We start from the raw sequence: 21763 nt of genomic DNA, 5'->3' as shown, positions 1-21763 counted from the left end.
CGTGAAGGACTCCGCTGCCTTACTCGCGTCTTCCTCCTCGGTCTCGGTTTCCCTGCTCCGGCTCGCGTTCTTCTCCTGGCGTTGTACATCTGCTTCCCACGACGAGTCTGCCAACCGAGACGCTGCGTCTTCCGGATCCACCCTCAAATGGCGCAAGGTCAAACCGGATAGGCCCACAAAGTCAGGTGGTCCAGAGGCGAGGCCGTCATCCAGATAGCACGGGCTGTTCTTAAAGGGCCCGTAGTAATCCGCCTGCAGGTAAGACGGAGAATCAGGCATCTCAGTCCGGGCCGAGCAAGGGACCCCCTGACAGGGTGTTCATTGGTTTAGGACAATGCTCAGCAAAGTGCTTTTGATCGTGTAAGGAGAGACATTTGTGAGGCGGGAATTCTTGCACCTTTTGACACTCATCTTCATACATTTCTAATGGTGTATGCCAGTGCGCATGGTTTGGGGGCAGTATTATCCCAGGTGCGGACGGATACGCAAAAAAACTGTGGCTTCTGCCTCATGCTCATTGAGGGAACGTGAAAGCAACTATTCAGTTATATAGTTCAAGCCCCTGGCAGCTGCCTGCTCTGTCGAGCATTTTAGGACCTATTTATGGGGTTTACATTTTTGCATACGCACCAATCACAAACCCTTAGTGAAAGTTTTAAGTCCTGTTGGTACTCGTTCAGGCTCAGTTAGGCTAGCTTCCAGACTTCAGGAGTATTTTTACAAGGTTGCCCACCTATCAATATGGAAGAACGCGCAAATTAACTGCCTTTTTGTATGTCTTTGGAGTGTCCCGGGGAAAACGGTCACAGTGGGTATGCCTGGTTTCATTGTGCGATGTGGAAGAATGTAGCGTGGCTGGGTCTGTGCTGATGAATTGGGTTTGCAGGGACTTAAGTGGGATGAAAAATGGGGGGTCTCTCAAAGGTCTGTGGTCGATGTAATTAAGGGTGTGGCTTAAAAAAATCTAAGCTAAAAAACTATGTTAAGCATAGTGTGCTACCAGACGAGGATTTTGCTGCAACTGTCATTGCATTGACTTAAATAAAAGATTACACCTACAACAAACTAGGACTATTGGCGTTGTCATTGATTGTTATTTGTATAAGATAAATAAGCAACAACTATGGCTTTGTTGTATATAATATTGAAAATGCTTCTGTTCTGAAATGAGACTGTGAAAGAACTAAAACGTGGCTCTTTGAAGTTACATTAAGGCAGTGAAGGATGGCACTGCGGCAGAGTAAAGATTTTTTTTTTCACCCTTAGGGTAAGGTCAAAAATGGAGAGCCCGATAGGGAACCATCTCAGTACCTGCTTTTTAAGTCTCACCTGAGCCAGCGCATGCGCCACCGGCAGGACCTGGACCACTTAATGCCTTGGGCTATGTGCACGGATCGGGACGTAGTCTTGAAGAGTGTTGAACAAATGGTAGTGCATGTCGAGCGTAGGGAGAGCATGATTGGTCCTTCTGTGAGACCATTTGTTAAGTTTCTGGATGAACTAGCTCTGAGTGACATGAAAGTTCTAATGCAAAATGACAAGATTGTCCCACTTAGGGTTTGAGGCACAAAAGCATTATCGTGAGGGGCACTTAAGTCAAACTTTGACAAAAAACGGGTAAGACAGGATTTTTGGTGACCCTGTATGGATGATCAGATCATGGTGAGTGTTGTGGATTGTGAAGTGTTTAAGGAGAGCGAAAAATGGCTTAAGACCGGTGTCCTTACAGCACAAGGACATATTGAGTACCCTGATGCACCTAGGAGTAAGGAGTACGATACCCTGATTAAGAATTAAGAGAATACTAAGGCAGAAAAGTGACGTTACAAATGTATATATATTTGATTTTGTTTAAAGTCTTATTTGGTGTCGTACCCAGGCCTTTCAGACAATCTTGTTGAAAGGGGTCAACCCTACCTGAGGTGACAGCATAAAAAGCACAGCAGAGTCATAGTGGGCTCTGCTCAAGCCTGCAGGATGGGGGTGGAGAGGCACCAGAGGCTAGAGCTGAGCTGTCTCCTGCTGCCATAGGCCTGGAAAGTGAGATAAGGAGGCGCAGTGGTGAAATGAAAGAAGAGTGACTTGAGCTGTCTTGAAATACCCTGGTGTTGTGCACCTGCAGAGTCCAACGTCTGCCACATGTCTAGTCATCAATGAAAAGTGTGTTCGGGGCTGTAGACCGAGCCAGCAAACACAACCAAAACAATACACTTACGTGTTGGCACTGCAGTAACGAATCCAACAGGCTGCTCTTTTAATTTCTGCATTGAAGCATGCCTTATGCCAAACTGAATTTGATCTGATGGATAAAATGTCATGGTATTTTTCAAGTCAAGTCAAGTCAAGTCAAATAGGCTTTATTTCGACATAAAAAATATCTTAAAAAGCGTACATACATGATAAATTCATTTAAAGCATTACTAAGTAAAAGACATAAAAGGCCCTTGATGTACTAAGACTCAACATATTTTCTGCAATATCAAAAGGGAAAATTATTTAAATTAACTAAAAAAAATAGGCCAGAAACAGACCATATATTAAAATCATAATTAAACAATTTGCCTAAGTCTTTTTGACCGTATTCGCCATGCCCAACCTAAATACTTCGAGGTGGCGCATGCGAAGAATGAACGAGTGTCTGTGAGTAAAATTCGTAATGCCACATTACAATGTCTAGTGCCCAGGGTAAGGCACATTGGTTCTATCCATTTCATGCGGGGAACCTTATAGGCAGGGCACTCGAATAACAGATGGGGGACAGATTCACGACGCTGAGGGCAAAATGGGCACCATGGCGCAGTCTGGTATGGAATTTTCCAGTGGCATGTGAGCTCCATAACCGGAAGAAGACCTATTCTAAATTTAAAATACAGGGATCTATCCCATGGGGCAGTAACAATGTCCAGATACAATTCTCTGATGGGGACATCTTTAAACTCCACAAAATTTCTGGTGGATTTACAAATCGTTGAGGAAGAATTCCTTTTACTTGCCACCCATGACCAATAGAGTTGTTTGAGCATGGATTTGGGCGGGGCTGACTGTTGGTGCCATGCTTCTTCCAGCCCCAAATTGGTAAGTAGAGCCTTAACGTCCCTTAGCCATTTTATTTTTGCCCAACCAGGGCAATTAATTATCTCCCGTAGGCCATCCGCATAGCTTGAGAGCTCTGGCACTCTCCAGATGCAGGCCCACAGTAGCAGGGGGCGTAGTTTTGCTTGATCTTCAATCGCCCGGCAACCCATGTCCAGTTGCAAGGGTAAAATAGGGACAGAGGGACCGAGAGACATTATGCTTCTCAGGAAGGCATTCTCAGCACGGATTAGCTCTTTCATGTTTGTCATCCCCCAGAGCTCCGCCCCATAAAGTGCTGCACTCACTCCTCTGGCGGAGTAAATGTCCATTACTGCCGCTATTGGTCTTGTAGATGCTGCTCTCTGCTCTTTCAACAGGGCCCCAGTCACTCTTTTTAAGCTCAGCAGCATTTTGGTCAAGTGGCAGTCCCATTTCATAGAATCCACCAAGCGAATGCCCAGATAGTCAAACATCTTGGTTCTTTCTAGTACAACAGGCCCCAATGTAGGAGGGGGGCCGGACTTGTGTGGGGGGTTCAAAATGAGATACTTAGTTTTGTCTGTGTTAATACAAAGACCTCTCTGCTTGCAGAAGTTGTCAAATCCAGAAAGAAGCTGCTGGAGGCCCATTGGAGATTTTGACAAAAGTAAAGTATCATCAGCAAAGAGCAAGGTAGGGATTAGGCGACCTGCCAGACGGGGCGCATCTGCTGGGATCTGGGTCAAGAAGTCCACCACCCCATTTACATATAAGGAGAACAGGGTTGGGGCAAGTACGCAGCCTTGCCACACACCTCTATTCACCTCTATTCTTGAGGTCTTTTGTCCATTTGGCCCCCAACGTATTTGGGCGTAGTTATTTTCGTGGAACCTCATGATCAGATGGAGCAAGTAGGGTGGCATACCGAGGTCACACAACACCTTCCACAAATTGTTTCTAGGCACCAAATCGAAGGCCGTCCGGAGGTCGATGAAGGCCAGATATAAAGTACCCTTCCCAATCGTGACGACCTTCCAGTAAATCATGAGTAGCCTTAGCGATTGTTCTATTGTCCCTGTCCCGGATCTAAACCCAGCCTGGAAGTCCGAGAGTATCTTATTCTCGTCTGCCCACTGCTGGATCCTAGATAGGAGGACCTTGCCCGCCACTTTTTGGGAACAGTCTATTAAGCTAATCGGTCTATAATTAGCTGGGTCATCTCTTGAGCCTTTCTTATGCAGGGGGACCACCTCAGCTGCCATCCAGGAAGCAGGGAGGGGGGCGCCTGCCATAGCTGCGTTCAGTAGCGAGGCAATCAGCGTACCCCATTCGCTTATGTCCATGCGGAGAAGGTCGCCAGGTAGGCCATCAGGTCCAGCTGCTTTGCGGGGTACCAAAGATTTTATGGCAGTTTCAGCCTCTTTCCTGGAAAATAAGCTCTCCTCATAGCTGCCAACACCTTGGTGAATCTGAGGTAGTGGGAAGTCCATCACTTCTACAGCAGGTGCAGTATACAGCTTTGAGAAGTGTGAGTGCCACAGATCTTCGGTTATATTGCATGTAATGACGGTGTCCAAGGGTCTGTGTTTCTTTCGTAACAAGTCCCAAAAGCCTTTTGCATTTTTTTCTGCGCTTGCTGCACGGAGCTCCTGCCAGAAGGCATCTTCCCAGTCTCTCCTGGCTGTATTAATTACAGATTTGTAGGACTTGCGTTTAGCAGCTATTGCTAATGCATCACCGCTCTTTACTGCCATGATTAGAGCTCTTTTTCCAGCACGGCACGCCGATGAATACCAGCCTGATTTGCCCTGTCGCTTATCATGGTTTTTGTTTCCCTTGGTGTTTGGTTTAACCATGAACAAGTCCCCTATCGCTGTCGAAACCTCGCTAAACATAGCTGATGTCTTGTGCGGGCTAGGAGGGTGACTTTCCAGAATTTCAGAAGCTGCGGCGATAACGGCTCTGATGCAGGATAGTTTTTCTTCATCAATAGCCACTTTGTCCCATTTTAAACGTCTGAGGCAGTTGGAAGGGACCACCCCCCCCCCCAATGGCCTCTGCTCAGATGCGGCAGGAGCTCCAAGTAATGAGCCACTGGCCCTCCACCAATGTATTAGGGATAATGAGAGTGCATTGTGATCACTTTCCAAGGAAGGCAAAACTATCATATCCTCCATGTGGGCCCACAAAGAAAAATTTTAAAGGATATAATCTATCCTAGATGAGTGACCCACCCTGTTATACGTGTGTGCCCCCTCTAGGTCTGACCGTGTTCTCCTGTTGGCTGCTCTCAAGCCAAACTCTAGTGTGAGGGAATTCAATTGGACGATTCTGGGTGTCCACCTTTTGACAATTGGAAGATCGAGGGACGGGACGCCTCTCCTCGAATCTTTGTCAAACAGGTCCAAGGATTCATCGGCCATCAAAGGCTCGAATGTGCAGTTAAAGTCCCCCATCACCAAAATTAGTGAGTCGCCACAACACTCCCCCAAGACTGCTTCTAGAGCCAGGAGGGTTGGTGACGAGGCCCTCCCAGAAGCCCCTCGTGTGTAAATATTAAAAATCTCCAGCTGCTCAACTTTATTTGGGCCTTTTACAGTGAGTCACATCAAATCTGGTGATTTTTGGGGATGGTGGTGCACTCGCCATCCTAATGATATATCGACCCAGACTAAAAGACCTCCAAATGGACGCCCTCTTCCTGATACTGGGATACCTGCCGGGACAAAGAAGGAAGCATATCCTACTCTGTGCCTTGGTTCCACACACCACGTTTCTTGAAAGGCACAGACGGCGTGGGGCTCTGTAAGCGCCACCCAATCCGGGGCGTCCAACTTGTTATTCAAGCCTGCCACATTCCAACTGATAGCCTTCAGGGTAGGACGAATCGGTGACCCAGCACATCCAGCAACCCTACTCGGGCCCCCAAGTTTTCTACTCCTTCCATGGACTCAGTTAGCTCAGTCCGACAGCCTGAGGGAAAGGAGGTGGGGGGGATGGGCGTGGGCTGGGACGCAGGGGGGGTAACTAATATCGAGGGAACCCTCTCAGCTGTGCACGACACATTAACCTTAGGTGGAGGGGCATTTAATACAACTTGATCACCAAGTCACCAACCCCACCCCTGGGGTGGAGCCGCTTGGATCGGCGTCCATGCCCTTACTCTAGCATCCAGGGTTGGATAGTAGGGATACCATGCACCTCTACCCCCATCCGGCAAAAACTTCTTAAACCCAGGTAATGGAAGAGGACGATAGAAGTACCCCAAGTCCCTAGTTTGTATGTCGCAAAAGTTGTGTGGCGACTGCTGACTGCAGATCATACCTGCTGCTCTGGGATCGCTGAAATTAATCAGCACGCAGTCCCCGGTTAAATCCTTGCGTCTATTGCCAATCCACCCCACACGACGGACATGGGCTATTCTGCCATCGATATGCCCTGGGAGAGGTCTATTTGATCTAAGCCAGGAGAGGGTCTTGTGTTTGAGGTCAGAGTACAACTCACAAGAACCCTCTTCAAGCTCCGGGACCCCCGTGAGGATTACCACATACGGTTGACACCCAGGGGGGAGGCTAGCATTAGGTGTGCTTGTTTTTGCCCTGCCCAATGGAAATTTAGCTGGAGGTTTAGCTAGAGATTTAGGCGCAACCTGACTGCCGGAGATGGGAATAGGTGGAATTACATTTCCATTCGGTGTGGTTGGCGTATTTTCAGCTACTTTTGAGGTTGACGCTGTAGGCTCTGGATTGGGAGCAAAGTTAACCTTGGGGGCCTTCGGTGCTTGAGTGTTGGATTTTTTCCTTGGGGGGCCCAAACTGGGTCTAAGATTAGAGGTTTGTGGAGCGGGACTGATTCCTATATTAGGTTGTAGTATCTGTGGGGCCTTCCCAAGTACAGGCACTATATGACGAGACATTGGCTCTGAGGGTACTAGTGTTACTACACCACTCCTTGACCCTCCATTGTCTTCTCCCTGCATCTTAGAGTGAAATTTAACCAATGACTTCACAGCATAGAAATTATCCAACATTGATTGCTCAAGGGTGGCTAATTTCCGTGTGAGACAATCGATCTTGTCTGCAAGGGGCATCACCACAGACCTAATTAGGCCCTCAACGTCTAGAGGTGGAGGGACAGTATCCGTGTGCACAGCCTGAGGAGCTGGGGTGGTGCTAGGAGACGCTTGTGGGCCTGATGTGCCCAGCGGGCAAACAAGGCCCTTGGGTAGTGTGACTCTAGTATGAGTGTTAGTAGTTTTTGGGTGTAGAATGTGGTTTGAAGAGATACCCCCTTTGGTCACATTGTGCCTACTTAATTTGCTGTATGGTTTTAGAGAACCCCCCCTGCGAGGACTAACAGGGCGCTTTCTTTTCCTGGGTGCAGCAAATCCTGATGCTGGTTTCCCAGATGGAGCAGTTACTAGAGCCGCTACTAAGGAGGTGCTAGCTTCAATAGGTGCGGCTGTGGGGGGAAGGTGTAAAGACTCATTGGATGTAACAGAAGGACTTTGGGCGTTGTTGATCTCAAGATCGAGATCATGATTTTCGACCCCCAGCAAGGGATTAAATGAATCAGGTGGGTTAGGGTGTGTTGAATCATGAGCAATGTCCAGTGCAATGGTCGATACCCTTTCTAAGCTTGCCCTAATCCGACTCACCCTCTCGTCAATGTCCGGTGAGTCAACTACCACAAATGGTGTGGATGGTACATTTACTGGACTAGGGGCTAGAGCAAGGGCGCCCAGAGATGAGCGCTTATGTGACAGGCCCTTGGAGTCCCGGGATAGTCTTCGTTCAGCTAGGACTATCTCCTTTTCTACAATGGAGACAGCCCGAGTTATGAATTGATCCATTGTACCTGTGACTGTGTCTCCCGCAGCTTTCCTAGATTTACTAGCTCTAGTGCCTGTGGCCATGCTCCCGGTTTTCCCGTGCCCACTTAGCAGAGCCAAGAGATGTGGCCCGGCCCGGCCTCTTCTGGCCCCTGATGGCCAAAGATGGTCCCGCCTTTGTCCCAGGCTTCTCCCGCGATGCTCCCGCGTGCTCCCGCACAGCGGGGAAGGGGCGTCCCTTTATGGGGGCGTGAAGCGAGGGGTGGGAGGGGCAACAGGTCAGCAGGTGTGCCGGAAAGCAGGGACTCCTGGTTAGGTGAGTCCCTGCAGCGGCGCTGATGGTGCGAGTGTGATCCCTGCTTCCTCGAGTCCTTCCTGAAGGCTGTGAGCAAACGTGCTCCCAACAGCCACACAAGCCCAAAACTGCGACGCGGCACCCGTGGAGCGGGTGCGGCTAGTTGTAGGCGAAGGTAGCAACAGCAACCACAAGGAAACGCCGGTAAGCCCTCGGCGTGTGTGTATGGTATTTTTAGTCATCAATGAAAAGTGTGTACGGGGCTATAGGCAGAGCCAGCAAACACAACCAAAACAATACACTTACGTGTTGGCACTGCCGTAATGAATCTTCCTTTTAATTTCTTCATTAAAGCATGCCTTATACCAAACTGGATTTGATCTGGTGAAAAAAACGTCATGGTATTTCTCTCTATTTACGTTGCTTTATACCCTGCTGTGCATTTGAAAAACCCGATAAAGTGTTTCAAAAAATAAAATGAAAAAATAAATAAGCTGTCCAGTTTAATTGCACATCTAACACATGTTCTCATATATTTAATGAAATACAAAGTCTCGCTTCCAGTTGACAGCTTCCTGTAAATACTCTTTAGCCCTCTGCATCAGTGGTTTGAAGATGTGAAGTGAAGCTGTAAATACTTTTTTGCAGCAGCAACCGAGAGTGAGACCCTGTAACTTGGACTGTGTGTGTCTTCGGTTTTCGGTTTAATGCTTTATTCGGTTTGTCAGACACAACCATATAAGCAATCAATAAAAACAACACTTGTATTTTACAGAATAAAATCGTTAAGTTAACAAGTCTGAATGAAACACATGCAAGAAGCAGTATTAAAACCAATAATTTCCATCTAACACAATATACTATACAAAGCTTCAGGTGCTGAGCATATGATCCATACTAATGTCTTAAAAACATTCATATCTGTGACATCTAAAAACCCAGGTCTTTCCTGCCACAAAATGTTTGTTGTGTGAAATGTATTCACTCCTGGAGACTGGGAATGGAGGTTCCGTCAGTGGCCAGCAGAGGGCGCGCCTCGGGATGAACTCTACAGAGCACATTGTATGAAAGGGGAAGAGCTTCCTCTTCCGGGTCAGCGGCGGCAGAGACAGCACCCGCACCGGATGGTGACATCACTTCCGGCCTCTACCCATGGTTGCCTTGCCACCGTCCTGTGCTGACCTTGGGTGTCTGCCCCCAAGTATCACCCGCAGGGCCGGGTATCCTGGCGCGTGGGAGCTTCCTCCAATGAGGGTCCTGCAGGAGCAGCCGTGACGTCTGACCCGCCCTGGAGCCCCTGTTGCTTCCTCGAGCCCGCCCCGCCCCTACAGCGGTTTGACCTTTGTCTGGCAGCTCTGCCCCCTCTTCCTCCCTTTCAGCTCCATCTGCTGCGACCACGGACCCCCGACGGGGCCCTTAGATGGAGGCGGCGAGGCCTGGGGGGGGGGCACGTGTCCTTCAGCTTGAGCCGGTCCCGGCCCCTCCTCTCGCCTCGAGTGAACCGACCCCCAGCACGATCAAAGGTGCGTGAAAGGAGGGAAGTGTGTGCATGAATGTGTGTGTGCATGAATGAATGTGTGCGTGCATGAATGTGTGTGCATGAATGTGTGTGTGCATGCATGTGTGTGTGCATGCATGTGTGTGTGCATGAATGAATGTGTGTGCATGCATGTGTGTGTGCATGCATGTGTGTGTGCATGAATGTATGTGTGCATGAATGTGTGTGCGCATGAATGTGTGTGCGCATGAATGTGTGTGCATGAATGTGTGTGCGCATGAATGTGTACATTTATTTATTTATGCGTTTTTACATAGAGCGGACTTTACCCGAAGGTGTCAGATCGCTTCACAATAGGAGCAGTAATGATACATGAGGAGAACATTACAAATTACAAAACCAAACGTGAAGTTACATGAGGCAAAGGTGACAATTGTGAGCAAACAAATACAAGAGAAGCAAACGGTGCATTACAGGAGGAAAAAGTGACATCTGTGAAGGTTACAAAGGCGTAAGTACAAGTGGAGGTATAATACTGCAATAAATGGAGGACACTCAAACACAAGAACAATCGTTACGTAGACAGTGGTGGCACTTGTGCAAGTATCTAAAGCAAACCAAAAGTAAGAGGTAGCAAACAGTGTGTTACAAGAGAAAAGTGACGTGTGCATGTTACAAAAGAGTACCAGACACAGGTAGAAGGATAATACTGCAATAAACAGCAGATTCTCAGACCACAAGAACAAACTGGGAAGGCACTTCCAGAGTCATGGAGAATAGAATTTTCTATAATGAAAGGTCTTCCTTCCGATAGGGTGTGAATTAACTTTTGAAGTGTCTTTGGAGGAGGAGAGCTTTGATGTCAGTTTTGAAGGCCTGGGAGGAGGTGGTGGTCCGCAGCTGGGGCGGAAGCGAGTTCCAGATTCTCACCGCGCTGCCTGAAAAGGATTGGGCCATCGGTCTTTCTTTTTCTTTTCCTTCATGCATACATGAATGTGTGCATGAAGGCCTCGGTACGTGCGTGCTCTTGTGAGGGGTGGGTATTTCACCCTCCTTTCTTCCTGTGTATTTCAAGGGTTCGTCCCGATGGACTCAAGAACTTGCATCAGGATTGTGTGAGAACATTAATTCATTCGGTTTCGGGAAGGTCTTGGCCTGCAGTTACACCCCACTCACTCTCCTGAGTGTGCGCTCAACCCGCTGAGTTACCTTCACAGTCCAGGGCCTGGAAGGCGCCTCCCTTGAACTGCTCAGAAGCCTGTCTTCTGTGGGAGGCGGGGCACTGATGGGGGAGGGGCACTGATGGGGGGGAGGGGCTCTGATGGGGTAGGGGAACGGGCACTGATGGGGGGAGGGAGGGAGGGGCAATGATTGGGGGGGACAGGCACTGCGGGGGGCACTTATTGGTAGAAGGGGGACGCGCACTGCGGCAGTGGGGGGGTCCTTGCACCCTCTGTTATTTTCATGCAGGTGGCCCCCTCCCTGCTGCTTGTGTTTAGACCCTTTAGACGCTGATGGCGTATTAGGGTTCGATGCCCCCCCGGTACACACAGGGGCTTCGGAGGTTGGGGGGCTGGTGCCAGCAGGCTGATGGGGAGCAGCCTTGGCACGGCTAAATGTTTCTTACAGTCTTTGCCATGGCAATATGTCCCCTCGGCTATTATTTCACTCACTCTGAATGCACTTTTATGCCTCAACTGAGCAGCCGAATTCCTGTTCCAGGCACTTAAATAAGAACTGTATTTATATAGCGCACAGTTCACTTTCGACCGCTCTTGGGCGCTGTCAGAACTTTTGGAGTTAGGAAGTCAAAAGAAGGTTATGTGATCTTTTTGTTGTAAACCGCTCCATGAGCGCAGGCGTCTTGGCGCTAGGTAAATTGCACACTAGAGACAAGAATAACACTAATTAGTGGAAAACAGACGCGTTACAACAAACATCTGTTATTTAGCGCCAAAATGCCATTCTGGTTGAAAGTGCACTTTACAATTCATTTTGGAAGAGGGGATGCATAAGGGGGTGAATTTGATGTGCAGAGGGATGTAAGCTAGTGCACAAGGAACACAGATGAGGAGCGGATTCAGGGTAGTGCTGAGTATTGAAGGATGTGGGATGGAAAGCACTGATTTACACTTTGGATAGAATAGATGTTTTACAAGGTATTTACACAGCCCAAGCACACCGGCCTTTCACTGGCCCGGCCTGGGAGGGGTTTCCAGGCCGGGCCTGCTTGAAAACCTTGGAGCAGATTTACAAGAAAGGGACGCATCTATAGAGATGCGTCACTTTCCTTGCGCCACTCTAAAAAATGCTTGCGCCACCATGGATACGCCATATTTACAATACAGTGACCATGGCGGAAGGATTGACAGATAGGTCAGAAATTCTGACGCATCTGTTGGAGAAAAAGTCACGCATTGCTGGAGTCATGTCGCAAGCACGACTTAACTGCAGCAATGTGTGTTGAGGCCTATTCCCACTACACCACATCACTACTTGGACTGATTTTAAAGACTCCGGGGAAAAGCTGACCAGGGGCGAAGCAACATCACCCGCAGGGGCCGGGACTGCGAGACCCAGCATTCTCAGCTCTTAGCCAACTCCGCGCAGCTGGTGTCTCTTCCCGCCCCCAACTCCCCCTACTTACTCACGCCCTTCCTCACGGGACGCGCGCGGGACGGAGAACGGGGCGAAGCCCGGGCCATTTGAGGCCGTTCGAGAACGGAAGAGATCGGGATCGGGCCACCCTCTTTGGCTTCTCTCTCTTACCTTCAAGCCAGCCTCTTTCTGCTTAAGTGTTAGGATTATGGCGACCAGAGAAACAAGGAGCAAAAGCACGCTGGCAGCCGTACCAACTAAAGGTACTTTCGACACATATTTTGTTAAAGCTGGGGCTCTCCTGATTGATGAAATTAATGTACTGGAAAGGCGTATATCCCAAGAAATAGAATGGGTAAAAAGATCTTCCATGGGCGCTATAGCACAAGCAAGGACTCCTGAAAATAGACTGGATTGTATAGAGTCAGACAGAGGTGAAAACGTGGACAATGAGGGGGTAGTTTTGTCTGATGTTGTTAATTCTGTATCCTATACAAGGGATAATGAAATTAAGGGACCTATAGAGTCAAGCCAATTAACCCCACCCGGGATTCACATACAATCTAGCTTACCATCTCCTGTTGCTAATGTTGCTAACACTGAAAGCGCTAATGTTAGAGATAGCCGTTCAAAACAAGGTGATAGGGAAGGAGCCATACCAAAAAGGAAAAGAGGGACCCAAAATCTAGGGGGACGCAATGCAAAAGTGGCAAAGCACAACCCCCGTAGCAGAGGCTAATAGCTTAGAAAAAGATAATCTTGCACCCACCCTTCCTGTAAAAACCCACACACTACCCCTAGAGAACCCACCTGTTCGGGTTATAGAGCAGTTAAATCCCAGTCCCAGTTTGAATATAGGTGGTGACCTTACTGTCGGTAATATTGGTGCTTTCATGAGGTCATTGTTAAGCCCCCTAGAAGCTCGCCTAATAAAGATCGAAGCTAGGCTATTGAATATAGAGAATTCAACGGTGTGTCTAGCTGACGGTCTTAATACCGACAACAAGGTTGATAGTGGTGGGGCTCAACCTAAGAACAAGAGGGGTATAACAGCTCCCCCAATGAAGGATGCAAGCTTAGCTCCTAATATTTTACAATCACAGCTGCCCTTAACGCACTCTTTAATTCCACAGCCTATCGAGGGCGATGTTACACCCATTCACCATGAGAATAATGTTGCAGTTACTCAGGGAGTACCAGTCATCGCTAAAAAGTTTAAGTCTGTAAACTTGCCTCCTGAGGCGAGCTCATATATAGTTATTTTGGCTGGTGTCCCGGAGTTAAAACCAGACACTAAAGAATCTGTCGCCTCCTTAAAGAACAAGGTGGTTAACTGGCTTACCATAAATAGACCTCTCCCCCAAGGAATAAGGAGTGAGGTACTTATAGTAGGAAGAGTTCCTTGGTTGGGCAACACAAGGAAAACAATTAATGGGGACGGCGTCCTGATTAATTTCAGGGAACCCAGGGCCATCTCTTACATACACGGATGGTCGTACTGTGATCAAGGGACCTCTATCCAGTCCCTACCCCTATCTTTTTTCTACCCACCCCTGAGTTATGTACGTAAGGAGGAGGGTTGGGAGACAGTCCCTAGGAGAGGGGGTGGATGGCGAGGCAGAGAGGGCGGAGACTCTTACCATCATAGAGTCCAGCAGCAGCCTGCCCACTTTACAACATTCAACAGGTTCAGCTGTCTGGATATGATCGATTGACATCGCTTGTCTAGGAGGGGGGTGGCTCATTACCACTCAATGGGCAACATGGTGGGAAGGACTATTCCCTCTAGCCACTGCACTGATCAAATGAAATGAAAACCATATTTAATAAAGCGCACTGCTGCCAAGCGGCTTCCTGGCGCTGGGGGACCTGGGTCAGAACTCACAGAGGGGAACACAAGGGAACCTAAGAAGGGAAAGCCAAAGAAAAAAGAAAAGTTTTAAGGCTTTACGGACGTGGCTAAAAATGGGAATGGAGCGAAGATGAAGTGGGAGACTATTCCAGAACTGGGGAGCCAAGACAGAAAGACGAGTGCCCCCGGATCTGGATTTACGGAAGCGGGGAATGTGAAGAAGGGAGAGAGAGGAAGAGCGGAGGGTGCGACTGGGAACATAGGAAAAAATGAGGGAAGTGATGTAAGCAGGGGCAGAGCGAGAGTGGGCACGAAAGGCAAAGCAAGCAAGTTTGAAAAGGGATCTAAAGCGGATAGGGAGCCAGTGAAGGGATTTCAAAGCCGGGGTAATGTGAGAGGATTTGGGGAGGGAGAGAATGAGACGGGCAGCCTGGTTTTGAATGGCCTGTAAGCGTCGGGATTCGTGGGAGGGAATGCCCACGTACAGGCCATTGCCATAGTCGAGGCGTGAGATGACTAGAGCCAAGACTATGGTTTTAAGCGCGTCGATGGTGAAAAAGCGAGATATTTTCCGAATGAGACGGAGGGAAAGGAAACAAGAAGACACAACAGAGCTGATCTGGCTGTGCATGGTTAAGTCAGAGCTGACTTTAATGCCAAGGGTACGAACAGAGGAAGAGGGCGTGGGGGGGGCCGAAAGAAGGGGGCCAAAGTGCAGGGGACCAAGGGTTAGAAGGGCCACCCGTGAGGACAAGTTCCGTCTTATCGGGGTTGAGCTTAAGATGGTTGGCGCTCATCCACTCAGAGATAAAGATAAGGGTGGAACTGAACTTGGGAATAGAATCGGGAGAAGAAGACAGATCAAAGACAAGCTGGAGGTCATCTGCGTAATTATGTACAGAGACCCCCAGCTTGAGAAGAGAAGAAACAAGGGGACAGATGTACAGATTGAAGAGGAGAGGGGAAAGAGAGGAGCCCTGAGGAACTCCACAGGTGACCGGACAAGAGGGGGCAGAGAAACCGGAGAGATGGACAGCCTGATGCCTATCCTGAAGGAAGGATGAAAGCCAGGAGAAGGCCGCGCCCCGAATGCCCGCTGCGCAGACACGGTCGAGAAGAATGGAATGGTCACCGTGTCAAACGCAGCGGACAAGTCGAGAAGCACCAAGGCTTGGGGAAGGTTAATGTGAGACGGCCTCCCGACCAACCCGACCGGTACTCCGCCCTTCCCCACACTTACCTCCTTCGCCACCCCCAGGACTGTATCCCCGGCCTCAGTATACCACCATAAGGACTCGACCTGAGACGCCAGCCAAACGCCAGAGAATCACCCCCTTCTTTTCCCCACAGGGACCAACCAGAACATCGGGTCAGAGAGCCTCAAATATCGCGGACTCCGGAAGCTCCGCCCCTATGGCAGCGACAGCACCGGATAAAAGGGAGAACCCGGAAGTGCAAGTCGTCGGAGATTTGTGGCAGGAACCTCGGACTGGTGGACGCGAAGGAGAAGAGAGAGGAGACGAAGAGCAGACGGCTAAAGCAGACGTGTGGACCGAAGAGTGGTGGAGTCCACAGGAGGTGGCTGTAGAGCGGCCGTAACTCAACGGGAGAGTTACGGCGGACCGCGTGAGTGCCTTTAACCTCACTAATTCTACTCACTAGGAGTCCCCTGTATAGTCCTTGTATAAATCCCCCTTCTCTTTAGAATCACGTCCCCTGCACTGTATTATAATTGTATAGCACTGCACTGTTTGACCCGCCCCCCTCTTCACGTCCCGACCGAGCACCCTTTCTTCCTCCCGCCCCGTACTCCTTCCTCCCGGTCCCTTTCTTTCCTCACATTTGGTGTCAGAAGTGGGATCCGCCGGAAGCATGGAGGCCGTTGTGCAGAAGATGGCGGAGTCTCAGGAACAGTTCGCCAAATTGATGGAGCAGTTCCTAAAGACAGCTGAAGACGACAGGGGCCAACTTCACGATGTCCTGAAGGGTCAAGGGACCGCCCACGGAGAGACCATGGAGAAGCTAACAACGGCCCTGGGGCAGCAGAGACCACTCGCCTCCCTCCCTTCTGTGGTGCTGCAGAAGTACGTCCCGGGGGAAGACCCGGACTACTTCTTTACTAACTTTGAACGTCTTGCCCAAGCAGCCAATTGGCCCGCGGACCGTTGGGGGCAATATTTGGGACCCCTTCTCACTGGCGATCTACAAGCCGCATACCAGCAGGCCAACATACAGGGCACCACCCCGTACGCAGATATCAAAAGGTGCGTGTTGGAACGACTTGGGATCGACGATGATACGTATAGATTAAAGCTACGCCAAGCCAAAGAGAGGCCACAAGAGAATCCCCGGGCCCTCTCGTTCCGAATCAGGGATCTTGCAAACCGATGGCTCCGGCCAGAAAACTCAACAAAAGACGAGATACTTGAGAAAATCTATTTGGAACAGTTCCTGAACTCTTTACATCCTGCCACACAGCGGTGGGTGAGACAACATTCCAGACTCACCCTAGAAACCGCCATTGAGATAGCCTCAGCCTTCAGCCGGGCACAGGAACTCCAGCGGGGCAAGGAGGAACACCCGCACCGAGCCCCGAATGCCGGACCATCACGGCCTCTCCGGCCCCTGCTACCACGAAGACCAGAACCAACCCCCCTGTTTTCCTCCCCGGTTGTGTTCCGCCCCCCTAATCCAGGACCCCAGTGCTATGCCTGTGGCGGGTTCGGTCACATTGCCCGGATGTGCCCGCAGAAGGAAGAGCCTATGGAGGTCGGACTTGTAAGGAACTATCTATGCAACCCTCCGGGCACCACACCCCCAGCCTTCCATTATCCGGTCTCTATCGATGGCCAACGAGTCATGGCCCTTGCCGACAGCGGCTGCCGTCAGAGCGTCCTGAGACCTCAAGATCTGGCACACCCAGTCAGTCCTACGGGGACGGTCGCCATTCAGTGCGTCCATGGGGACACCAAACATTACCCCACTACCCGGTGTGTGTCCAGCACCAGCATGATCCCGGAACCTCCCTCACCATTGGTTTGGTCCCCGCTCTCCCCGAACAAGCCATTCTGGGGAGTGACTATCCGGGACTACCTACGCTTCTCCAGGACACCTCAGACTCCCTGTCGCAGGACGCTCCGTATCCAGGCCAGCACAACCCCGCAACGGTTCCTAAAACCCACAAAACCAGAAGCCAGAAGAGAAAAGAGAGGAAAGAATACGTCAGCGCGTTCCCCGCCATTACTGACGACCACCCGTGGCAGACAGATAGGGAATTCAGAGCTGCCCAGCAGGAGGATCCCCTTCTTCAGGAGGCGTGGGGAAGGGCCCTCGATCACGAAGACCCCTTGCAAGTAGGTCCCTATTTCTTTAAGAAAAACGGGTTGCTGTACAGAAAAGGTGGACCCCAACAGAACGCCCAGTTGCTTATCCCAGGCCCCTTCCAGGACAAAGTCCTCTTTCTTGCCCACAGCCACCTTCTGGGGGGTCATTTCGGCGACGAAAAGACCAGTCAAACCGTTTTAGAGAAATTCTTTTGGCCCGGGGTGCACCAAAGGATCAAAAACTATTGTCGGGAATGCATAGTATGCCAGAAAAACAGCCGACATAGACCTCCCAGAGTGCCCTTGCAACCCCTCCCTCTCATAGACGTCCCCTTTAGCCGAATAGGGATGGACATCATAGGACCACTCTTGCCCTCCCGTAGTGGCTGTCGCTATGCCTTAGTCATAGTGGACTACGCCACCCGCTTTCCTGAGGCCATCCCCCTGAGACAACCCACTACCCAAGCGATAGCCAAAGCCCTGATCTCCCTGTTTTCCCGGGTAGGGTTTCCCGGGAAATCCTGACCGATCAGGGCACACCTTTCGTTTCTGCCTTGATGAAGCAAGTATGCGCTGAACTGGGGATAAAACAAATCCGTACTTCGGCCTATCATCCGCAGACGGACGGATTGGTGGAGCGATACAACGCCACCCTCAAACAGACCCTCAAGAAGCTCTTGGGCCTGGAAGCCAGAAGGTGGGAGGACATGCTACCCTTGGCCCTCTTCGCCATCCGCTGCAAACCTCAGAGCAGCACCGGCTACTCACCGTATGAGTTACTGTATGGGCGTCCCCCGCGTACCCTGCTAGACATGGCACAAGAGGCCTGGGAGGCCGAACCGGATCGCACCCGTCCCCTCCCGGAATACCTTGAGAACCTGAAGACTCACCTCTCAATGATCCGGGACATAGTGAGACAGAATCTCGAGAACGCTCAAGAAAACCAAAAGAAGCAGTATGATAAAGGTACCAGGCCCCGTGTATTTGCTGTCAACGACTTGGTACTCCTCATGATGCCCTCATCAGACCAAAAACTTCTTGGACAGTGGCAAGGGCCTTACACCATCCTCCGACAGGTGACCCCGGTTACCTACGAGGTGGAGATAGACTCTACCCGTGGAACCTCCCAGATATACCATGTAAACCTGTTAAAAAAATGGGAAGGGCCCCGTCCCGTTCTACACGGAAACCCCGATCACCAACTTCTCTCTTTTGACTCCTGTGTTGATCCGGAACTGACTCCAATACAAACCCAGGAATTACGGGATTTTCTGGCACCCCTGAAAGCGGTCTTCTCCTCCTCTCCTGGTCGAACCAACATCACCGAGCATGCAATAGAAACTACGCCAGGAAAAATAGTCCGCTTAAGGCCCTATAGACTTCCCGAGGCACGCCGAGAGGTCATACGACAAGAGATAGCGGACATGCAGAGGATGGGAATCATAGAACCCTCCGTGAGTGACTGGAATTCTCCAATCGTCCTTGTGCCCAAACCAGATGGATCGGTCCATTTTTGTATAGACTTTAGGGAGGTCAACAAGGTCTCTACCTTTGACAGCTACCCCTTACCCCGGGTCGATGAAATGATCGAAAGGATAGGCAAAGCAAAGTACATATCGACCTTAGATCTATGCAAAGGGTATTGGCAAATACCCCTCAGGGAACAAGATAAAAAGAAGACCGCCTTTTCTACCCCTGAGGGGTTGTACCAGTTTTTGGTTATGCCCTTTGGTCTACATGGTGCCCCCGCCACCTTTCAGCGCGCTATGAACCGCGTCTTGAGACCCCACGCACAGTACGCTGGCGCCTATTTGGATGACATCATCATCTTCAGTGACAGCTGGCCCCAACACTTGAAACATCTGTTTGACGTTGTCTCCTCCCTAGGGTCCTTCGGATTCGCCATTAACCCCGCCAAAACAACCCTGGGGGCGAAAACAGTTAAGTACCTGGGGTACCTTCTCGGGGATGGCTTAATTAGACCCCAAGAAAGCAAAACAGCTGCTATTCGGTCCCTTCCCTTCCCCCACACGAAAAAGGACCTCCGAGCCTTCCTAGGACTTCTCGGATATTATCGACGCTTTGTGCCAAACTTCTCCCAGAGAGCAGCAGCCCTGACGGATCTACTAACGAAAGCAAACCGATCCGAGGAGAAACTACGGAACCCCTCTCCCGAAGCCTGGCAAGCCTTTACGGACTTGAAGGAAGCCTTGACCTCCAGCCCTGTCTTGATACCCCCCGACTACTCCCGACCTTTCATCCTGCAAACAGATGCCTCAGACCAGGGGTTAGGGGCGGTGCTGTCCCAGAAGGATTCCCAAGGGAATGAAAGGCCTATTCTGTATGTCAGCCGCAAGTTGTTCCCCCGTGAGAAACATTACGCAGTGGTAGAGAAGGAAGCCCTGGCCATCAAGTGGGCGGTGGACCATCTCCGCTATTATCTGGAGGGCAGAGACTTTGTCCTCTACACGGATCACGCCCCTCTTGAGTGGATGGCCCGGAACAAAGGTCAGAACGACAGAGTCCTCAGATGGTTCCTCTCCCTACAGCCCTTCCGCTTCACTACCAAACATAGGAAGGGGTCCGAACAGGGTAACGCAGATTTCCTTTCGAGATACCCTGCGTCTCCCTCCCCTACAGGAAGGACAGCTAGGGAAAGGGGATGTGAGACGGCCTCCCGACCAACCCGACCGGTACTCCGCCCTTCCCCACACTTACCTCCTTCGCCACCCCCAGGACTGTATCCCCGGCCTCAGTATACCACCATAAGGACTCGACCTGAGACGCCAGCCAAACGCCAGAGAATCACCCCCTTCTTTTCCCCACAGGGACCAACCAGAACATCGGGTCAGAGAGCCTCAAATATCGCGGACTCCGGAAGCTCCGCCCCTATGGCAGCGACAGCACCGGATAAAAGGGAGAACCCGGAAGTGCAAGTCGTCGGAGATTTGTGGCAGGAACCTCGGACTGGTGGACGCAAAGGAGAAGAGAGAGGAGACGAAGAGCAGACGGCTAAAGCAGACGTGTGGACCGAAGAGTGGTGGAGTCCACAGGAGGTGGCTGTAGAGCGGCCGTAACTCAACGGGAGAGTTACGGCGGACCGCGTGAGTGCCTTTAACCTCACTAATTCTACTCACTAGGAGTCCCCTGTATAGTCCTTGTATAAATCCCCCTTCTCTTTAGAATCACGTCCCCTGCACTGTATTATAATTGTATAGCACTGCACTGTTTGACCCGCCCCCCTCTTCACGTCCCGACCGAGCACCCTTTCTTCCTCCCGCCCCGTACTCCTTCCTCCCGGTCCCTTTCTTTCCTCACAGTTAACATCTGCCTTGCCCTTGAGTTCATCCAAGACCGCTAGAACCACCGCTTCTGTAGAATGGCCAGGGCGGAAGCCCGCCTGGTGGGAAGCTAAGAGGCCATTGTCCTCGATGTATGAGGAAAGGCAGGAGGTGACGTGGGTCTCTAGGATTTTACCCAAGTAGGGAAGAAGGGAAATGGGACGGAAATTAGCGGGAAGGGAAGGATCTAGACCAGGTTTTTTTAGAATGGGAAGCACAACAGCAGATGTAAAGGAAGAGGGAACAGTACCAGAGGCCAGTGAGGAGTTGAGAAGAGAGAGGGGAGGACCAGGACAATTAGTGAAGAGGATTTTGAGGATACGCGCGGGAACACTGTCCAAGGGAGAGCCAGATTTAACTTTAGACAGATAGTTGTGAAACAAGTCAGGGGAGATAGAGGGGAAAGTGTCGAGGGAAGAAGAAGGGGGAGTGGCAGGGCTAGTGAGGATAGGCTGAGGCACAGTAGGAATGTTAGCTTTAATTTTCGCAATCTTGTCGATAAAAAAGTTATTGAGTGAGAGACAGAGGGGTTGGGAAGGAACCAAGCCGGGGGAGGAACGATCAGAAGTGGCAAGATTGTGAACCAAAGAGAAGATTTCGCGGGGTTTATTCACGGAGAGCGATACTCTCTACGTGAAATAGGAAGTTTTGGCATTGAGGACTGCTTTTTTGTAGTTGGTAAGGAGTTGTCTGTACTGAGCTCGCAGAGGGGGGGAGTACTGACGTCTCCAGAGGCGTTCCGCCCGCCTGAGATCAAGTTTTAGTGCTTTGAGCTCAGTGGAGAACCATTTGTGCGCGTCTTATGGAAATGCTGGGAATCCCAATCTATACTGAACAACACTTTACAAAGGAGGACCAAATGACCACAGTAGGCCCACCTTCCAGCAATAGGGAACCCAAACCCAATCTAGGGGAACCAGACCAAAATGTTACATCACCGGTTAGCTTAACTGACGTGGGAATTATTGCAA

At 50.4% G+C, this 21763-nt stretch overlaps 1 protein-coding gene across 2 annotated transcripts in view; it reads left to right on the top strand.

Annotated features, from left to right (window-relative positions):
- Positions 1-21763, top strand: part of LOC147672099 (uncharacterized) — a 110287-nt gene that overhangs the window by 34355 nt on the left and 54169 nt on the right. Inside the window, exon 1 of one of the 2 annotated variants that reach the window (XM_086948034.1) lies at positions 9621-9703. The exons of the other annotated variant lie outside the window; for it this stretch is intronic. The gene's annotated coding sequence lies outside the window, so the exon portion shown is untranslated. Of the gene's footprint in view, positions 1-9620; positions 9704-21763 lie in introns of those variants that run through there. 2 annotated transcript variants of the gene reach the window in all.

The sequence above is a fragment of the Lissotriton vulgaris genome, unplaced genomic scaffold (genome assembly GCF_964263255.1).
Source record: "Lissotriton vulgaris unplaced genomic scaffold, aLisVul1.2 SCAFFOLD_2810, whole genome shotgun sequence".
Taxonomy (NCBI): Eukaryota; Metazoa; Chordata; class Amphibia; order Caudata; family Salamandridae; genus Lissotriton; species Lissotriton vulgaris.
Note: the sequence above shows the minus strand (reverse complement) of the source record. Positions and strands in the feature narration are given on the sequence as shown.